At 40.3% G+C, this 6000-nt stretch overlaps 1 protein-coding gene across 2 annotated transcripts in view; it reads left to right on the top strand.

Moving 5' to 3' along the window:
- ECHDC1 (ethylmalonyl-CoA decarboxylase 1) overlaps positions 1-6000 on the top strand; it is a 45444-nt gene that overhangs the window by 1729 nt on the left and 37715 nt on the right. The gene's annotated exons all lie outside the window — the stretch shown is intronic.

Here is a 6000-nt window from a genome sequence, read left to right as displayed (position 1 = left end):
GAAAAGGGGGCCTCTGCGGGGGAACGGGGCTGACGAGGGGTCCGGCGGCGGGGCGCCCTGGTCCCCGCCAGGCCTCGGGGTGCCCGGGGCAGAGGCGAGGTGGTTTCGTCCAGATGGTGCTGGAGAGGTCGCCGGTGCTTCTGCTTAGCCCTGACACCTCGGGTCTCGCTTTGGGAACAGCCGGTCACTGCCCACTTCTGCCCTGCTCGGCGCTGAGCCGTGCCTCGACGGTTGAGCTAACATAAGTCATTTTGTTTAATTAAAAAAAAAAAAAGTGTTAGAAAAGCTTCCTTAGGTCAGACCAGGTGCAACAGCGCACTGGTCGGGATTTTGGCATCGCACAAGGTCAGCAGCAAGAAGTGTATGCTGGGGATGGGGAAGTAGCTTCCACCCCTCGGTCCCTTGAGTCTTCTCATTTTTCCCAGGGTGATACCGTGCTGGGAGGTTGCCACTGCTTTCCGAAATTCAGTGTGTGGAGCCAAGGAAGCAGGTGACAGGCAGTCCTGGTGTAGTGCTGCTAGTTCCCAGTGCTGCTAGTTCCCAGTGCTGTTACAGGGGGACAGGAGAATCGTGGACAATTCAGGATATGGTTTTGCTGATGTCGGCAGGAGCGTTTGTGGGTGATGGTGGTGGTGGTAAGGAGAGCAATAGCAAAGAACAGTGTATTAAGTTGAATTCAGAACACTTCTTGATTACAAAACTTACCCTTTTCAAGGCAATCATTGGGAAAGCATCAGTATTTGTGGTTACAGCTAGAATTGAATTCATGCTTTTATGATTTAGGATTTGGTGACCAAAAGGCAAAGGGTGGGTTGGTTGTGGTTGTTTCCGTTCCTGTGAAGTTGTGCATCTGCTCATCTTATAGGTCTCTAAAACATACCTAGTGGGCAATGTACTTAAAAGAGTTTTCTGTCACTGCTGTAAAAGGTCCTTTGATGACAGGTGTGAAGAGAACTTCTTCAGATCAAAGCATTGAAAAATAAAGGGCCTGAGTGTGTTTTGCAGAAGATAATGTATTCTTGCCCTCTGCTGTGAAACTCAAGATCTTTTACTCACTGTGGGACCAAAATCAAATGTTTCTAGGTAGTGTCATCTGTATTTATGGAAAAGCTTCCTTTGTCAGCTGTTTTGCATCCTTAAATGCCATTATTTTTCTGTGGACTTCAGTACGTTTCTTTACGATTCATTTACTATTCTTCAAAATAATTAAAATGTGATTAAAAGAGAATGTAATTGTTTAGGGACAGAGAGACAATTCACATCTAAACTCTAGCCTGCAGGGATCATTAAAAAATACAAAACTAAACAAAGAACAAGTAATTTGGAAAACCATAGCTTGCTATCCCCAGAATTTGGCTGCTCAGAAACAATGAAAATAACAAGAAAAAAAAGAGTGATAAAAGCAGAAATGAGGTGTAAATGGTCAGCCAGCTTAAAACTGAAACCACAGACAAGAGGGGCTTTTACTTACAGTGTTAAAAGATTTTTCTTTCTCTTCGTTTATTTTTATTTCACAGATACATTATTTGATCCATCTCAGTTAGTTAATTTGGACATGTTCTCACTTCTTGTTCTCTCTGCTTCTGGATGGATAAACATTGTTTCTAGTGCTAACATCTAGAAACTAGGAGGCCCAAATAATTTGCTCTCTCAACAGTAATACAGATACTAAAAACTTGTCTTTTATAATACCAGCTACTTTGAAAGCCTGTTTTTAAAGGAGTCAGAGGGCTTTTAAAGTAAATTCTTGCTGAACTGGAGGGACTGTTGATCCCATCTAATTTGTCTACAGTGCAAGTACCAGTGACAATATACTAACAATTTGAACAGGGCTCATCAAGTTTGAGAGCCACGACATTTTGAGAAAGGCATAAGGGATCAGTCCCCTAGTTGGGGAGGCAGAATTTCCTCACCTTCTCAGCTTTGTTTAGTTTCTGTATTTGTAAATCATGTTTTGTCAGTAGGTTTTCTGCTGCTGATCCCTTAGCATGCTTAAGATCTGCTCACTGTTTGCTTTCAGCATTGGGAAATCCAGCTAGAGAGGTGATTGCCCTCAGCTTGCTTCATCTGGTAATTATGAGTGGGAGAACCTGTTGGACAAGGTGTTTAAGTTAACCTAACCCACGCATCGTGGAAGGAAAGTAGAGAGAGATAGATAAGTGGGTGAGGTAGATGGAGGGCTCTGTAACCTTCAGGTGAGGGGTGGTGACAAGCAACAGAGTAATCCTGTGTGTGAGTCCTCCCTACTACACGTTTCTTCTGTCTGAAGACAGGGTCTAGTGACTACTCTTCACTGTGAGACCAAGCTGGCCTCTTTTTGGTTTTGAATCTCTTCTTTGTCCAACACTAGAATTTTTTTCCCCCCCCATAATCACCACCAGCCCACTGTCCCCAGTTACAGTCAGTTGCTGTTATTTTCACTTATTTTCAACCTACTTTTTTTTTGTTGTTTTTTATACAGACGGACTATTTTTGTGCTTTGTTTCTCCATCACTGTGCTTTTTCATCTGCTTTCATGCTATAGGGTCAGTTGTGCCAGCCCTCAGTAGCAGGGCACCACTTGCTTTCCATTCATTGGCCGCTGCAGGAACATCTGCTAGTCATGGTCACTGCTCCCTAGTACACGTGAATGCCTTCTAAAGTGACTGGTAAGACACCCACACAGGGTTGTCTTGTGAATCATATCATTATCATCAGTTCACATCTTCTAACCCTGCTTCCCTGTCTTTGCACTTCGGTGCTTGTCGCTGAAATTGCAGCTGCCAAAGGTCTTCATCAAGTCAGGTTTTCTTGTTCTTCCAAGACCAAGTGACCTTGATGCCTTTGGCAGTGTCACAAAAGTGCCTTTCTAATAGTTTTTTTAATGCCATTTAAATATTTTCTCATCCCTGAGATTTCTTTTGTGGATTTTGTCTGTTGAATGCCTTTATTTCTGTTATGCTTAATCTCAGTATGCCTTCATCCAAACCCAGAAATTCAGCTGATGGGGTTTTTTTCCAGTATCTATATCTGCACATCACACCTGTCACATCCTGCCCCAGATGAAAGGGCATGCTTATTTCCCTGATGTATTGAAAACACATCTCTGCATCTTTTTTCCCCATTTTCTTTTTCCCTGACTTGTGTCAATAATTCAGACACCATTTTTGAACTGGAATTTTCCCTGTTCATGTATTTTAACTTGCTGTTTTAACTTGCTGTGTAGTACAGTGCTTCTTGTTTGAGCGTACAGCTCCCAAGATTCAGTTCTCTGGTTTGTCTCAGTTCTTCTACCCATCTAGAAAGTTGCTATCTACAGCCCTTACCCTTTGCTTTGGCAAGATATCTTTATGTTCTGTGACAATTGCAACTGGAAGCATTGCTGGAGGTTGCTGTTTGATGCATCATGTGTTACGAGAAAAATTTGGGTTGCAACAGAGTGGTGGTAAATGGCCAGGGCAAATACCCTTGTTCAAGATTCAGCAATTTCCCAATGAATCTGCTCAGTTAGGGAGTACTGATGTTGGTATTATCCCTATTATTACTATGTTTTATTAACATTGTGAGGTCTGAATTTTAACTAGGCAGTTACCAGAGGCTGTCGGAAGGCCTCTGATACATCTGCATGCATAAAAATACATAGATTGTGAGTGTCTGCATGTAGATACCTGTACTGCTCTTGCATAAGGTGTGTCATTAAATCCTTTGTACTGAAATGCTGGCATTAGATGTGTTCATATTAACCCAGTCGGCTACCCCACAGGCAAGGGTGTTACAAAACCACTTGAGTGCCAAATGGGATTTAAACTGTTGTTTGATGTAAGAGGTGCAATAACTGTGGAATGAACAACTATTGATATCCACACTGTTGGCTTCTCTCTTAGGTGACACCAGTGATATGTAAAGCTATAGCACTTAAAACATTTAAAAGATGCTAATTGACCACTGTTATTCCTGTACTGTCAGGTTTTTCTTTTTTTTCATTGTAGGAACTGTGCATAAACTATATTTGCTCAGATGTTAATGGGTATAGCATGTTGCCTTTTTAAAATTAGACTAAGACTCCATTTCTGTAAGTATGTATAAATAGATGTGATTATGTTAAACTGAAAATCTGAAAATTTTAGTGTTAATAAATAACTCTTGGCTGGTCCTACAACATTGTAAGTATTACTGCAACATCTCTTTCTGACTGCTTTCACGCAAAATGCAAAAATAATCAATCTCAGTCATGCAATGGATTGTGGGTGTTCTGTACGGATTGAAATTTCGGATGTTGTTTGTCAGATGTCAGCAGAAATCCCTTTAGACTGAGAGAACTCTAGCTTAAATATCATGCTTTTCCTCAGTGGTTAGCTCAGTCAGACTGAGCTGTTAAAATAATCTTATTTTTATTTAAAAAAAGTACTGGGCACTGACTGGTACTGTAGGAGATGGTTATAAAGAAAATAATTCAAAGATTATACCTTGCATGAGTCATTAATCATGAGTCATGATCAGCAGGCAGTGGTGTCCAATTTGTTTTCTAATCCTGCACTTGCTGCTGTTCTTTATTACCATAGTGATAATATTAAAGAGCTGTTAATGCATATAACCACGCAGTTGAAAATGACAGACTCCTTTTTCATTGGAATAAAATTTCCATATCTTAAGTTTGTTTTGCTCAGTATATTTCTTGTTGTGAAAAATTCAGTAGTTATAAAAGTCATGAAAAAAGTTTAAGTCAGCAAGGGGTTAAGTTAGCAGAACAGCCTTTTTTTCCCCCTCCTCTTTGCTTTCAAGCCAGTTGTCAGGGCTTCCTAGAGAATTCCAGCTTGTCTGTTTTCTTATGAGAATCGGGGACACTTTGTATTAATTAAAAATTGGGAGCTGATTGTTCAAGGTGCACTTTGCAAGGAAAGCCTGCACTGTCCATGTATTTAATGTTTGTTCTCTTCTGAGCAAAAACTAGTAGTTGGATGGAAAGTTTTATTGCATTAATATATGCTGAGGAATGACTACTGAGGTTTCAGAGAAAAGGGAAGGCTGTCTCTCTTTTGAGAACCTGAATATAAAAAGAATCAATTAGTGGAGAAATGAGCTTTAGAAACCCATTTTCACTCTTTAAATAAAACTTTAAAGCTCTGAAAGGTGGTGGCTGAAGTGTTGCAGAATATTAGAATGTGCATAGATGGAGTGTTTGGGTGCAGCAGCAGTTGGGGAATGTTTTTTATGTAGTAATGAATCTTGTGTTCAATGAGATTTTAAACTTGATTAAATTTTGTAATTAGTTTTATTAGTTTTGCACTTCGGAAAAGTTCATCGTGACAGATCAAAGCCTTGTATGTCAATAGATATTAAAAAATCATCTCTCTATGTTTTCCAGTGTAGATGACCTTATAATTCATAGATTTGTGTAGGCCTTACTAGTTTCTTTGTGTTGAGCTTGTGATGAGATCCTGTTGTATTGGTGGGTGCAATTTGGCAGGACGGGTATGAATCTACTGGCATAGATGGCTCTTCACAGTTGCCTGGTATTGCTGCATATTCCTTCACATCCCATAGTGTGGTTGCTCTGCAAACTCCTCCTTCCTTTGAATGAAGACTATACCTGCACCAACAGAGGCATTTTCAAGTTTAGTGTAGGATGGTACAGCCAGTGACAAAATAAGTGTTCACCTGACAGGGCTGCTCACTTTTTTCATTAGGAGCTAATGGTGTGTGGTTTTTAATATGCATTTACTTGATCATGTGTATATAATAAATGTTTTCAAAAATGTTGAGTCTGTAAACTGTAAGATGCCCTGAACAGAGCATACAATATAGCTGTCACCAAATTCTGTCTCAGTGAATGTGTTTGTGTTCTGAGTTCACCTTGGAAAAACTTTCCAACAGCTGCTTGCCAATTTTGAAGGTATCTTGTTTCTGCCAAATATGATTCAGAAACAAAGAAGGTCTTTTCCCAGTTACCAAAAAAATGATCATATACCTTGTCTTCTGAATGGCCAAGCCCATTAAAAAGGAGGTTGGGGCAAAGGTAGG

Source organism: Corvus brachyrhynchos, unplaced genomic scaffold (assembly GCF_000691975.1).
Source record: "Corvus brachyrhynchos isolate BGI_N302 unplaced genomic scaffold, ASM69197v1 scaffold14, whole genome shotgun sequence".
NCBI lineage: Eukaryota > Metazoa > Chordata > Aves > Passeriformes > Corvidae > Corvus > Corvus brachyrhynchos.
Note: the sequence above shows the minus strand (reverse complement) of the source record. Positions and strands in the feature narration are given on the sequence as shown.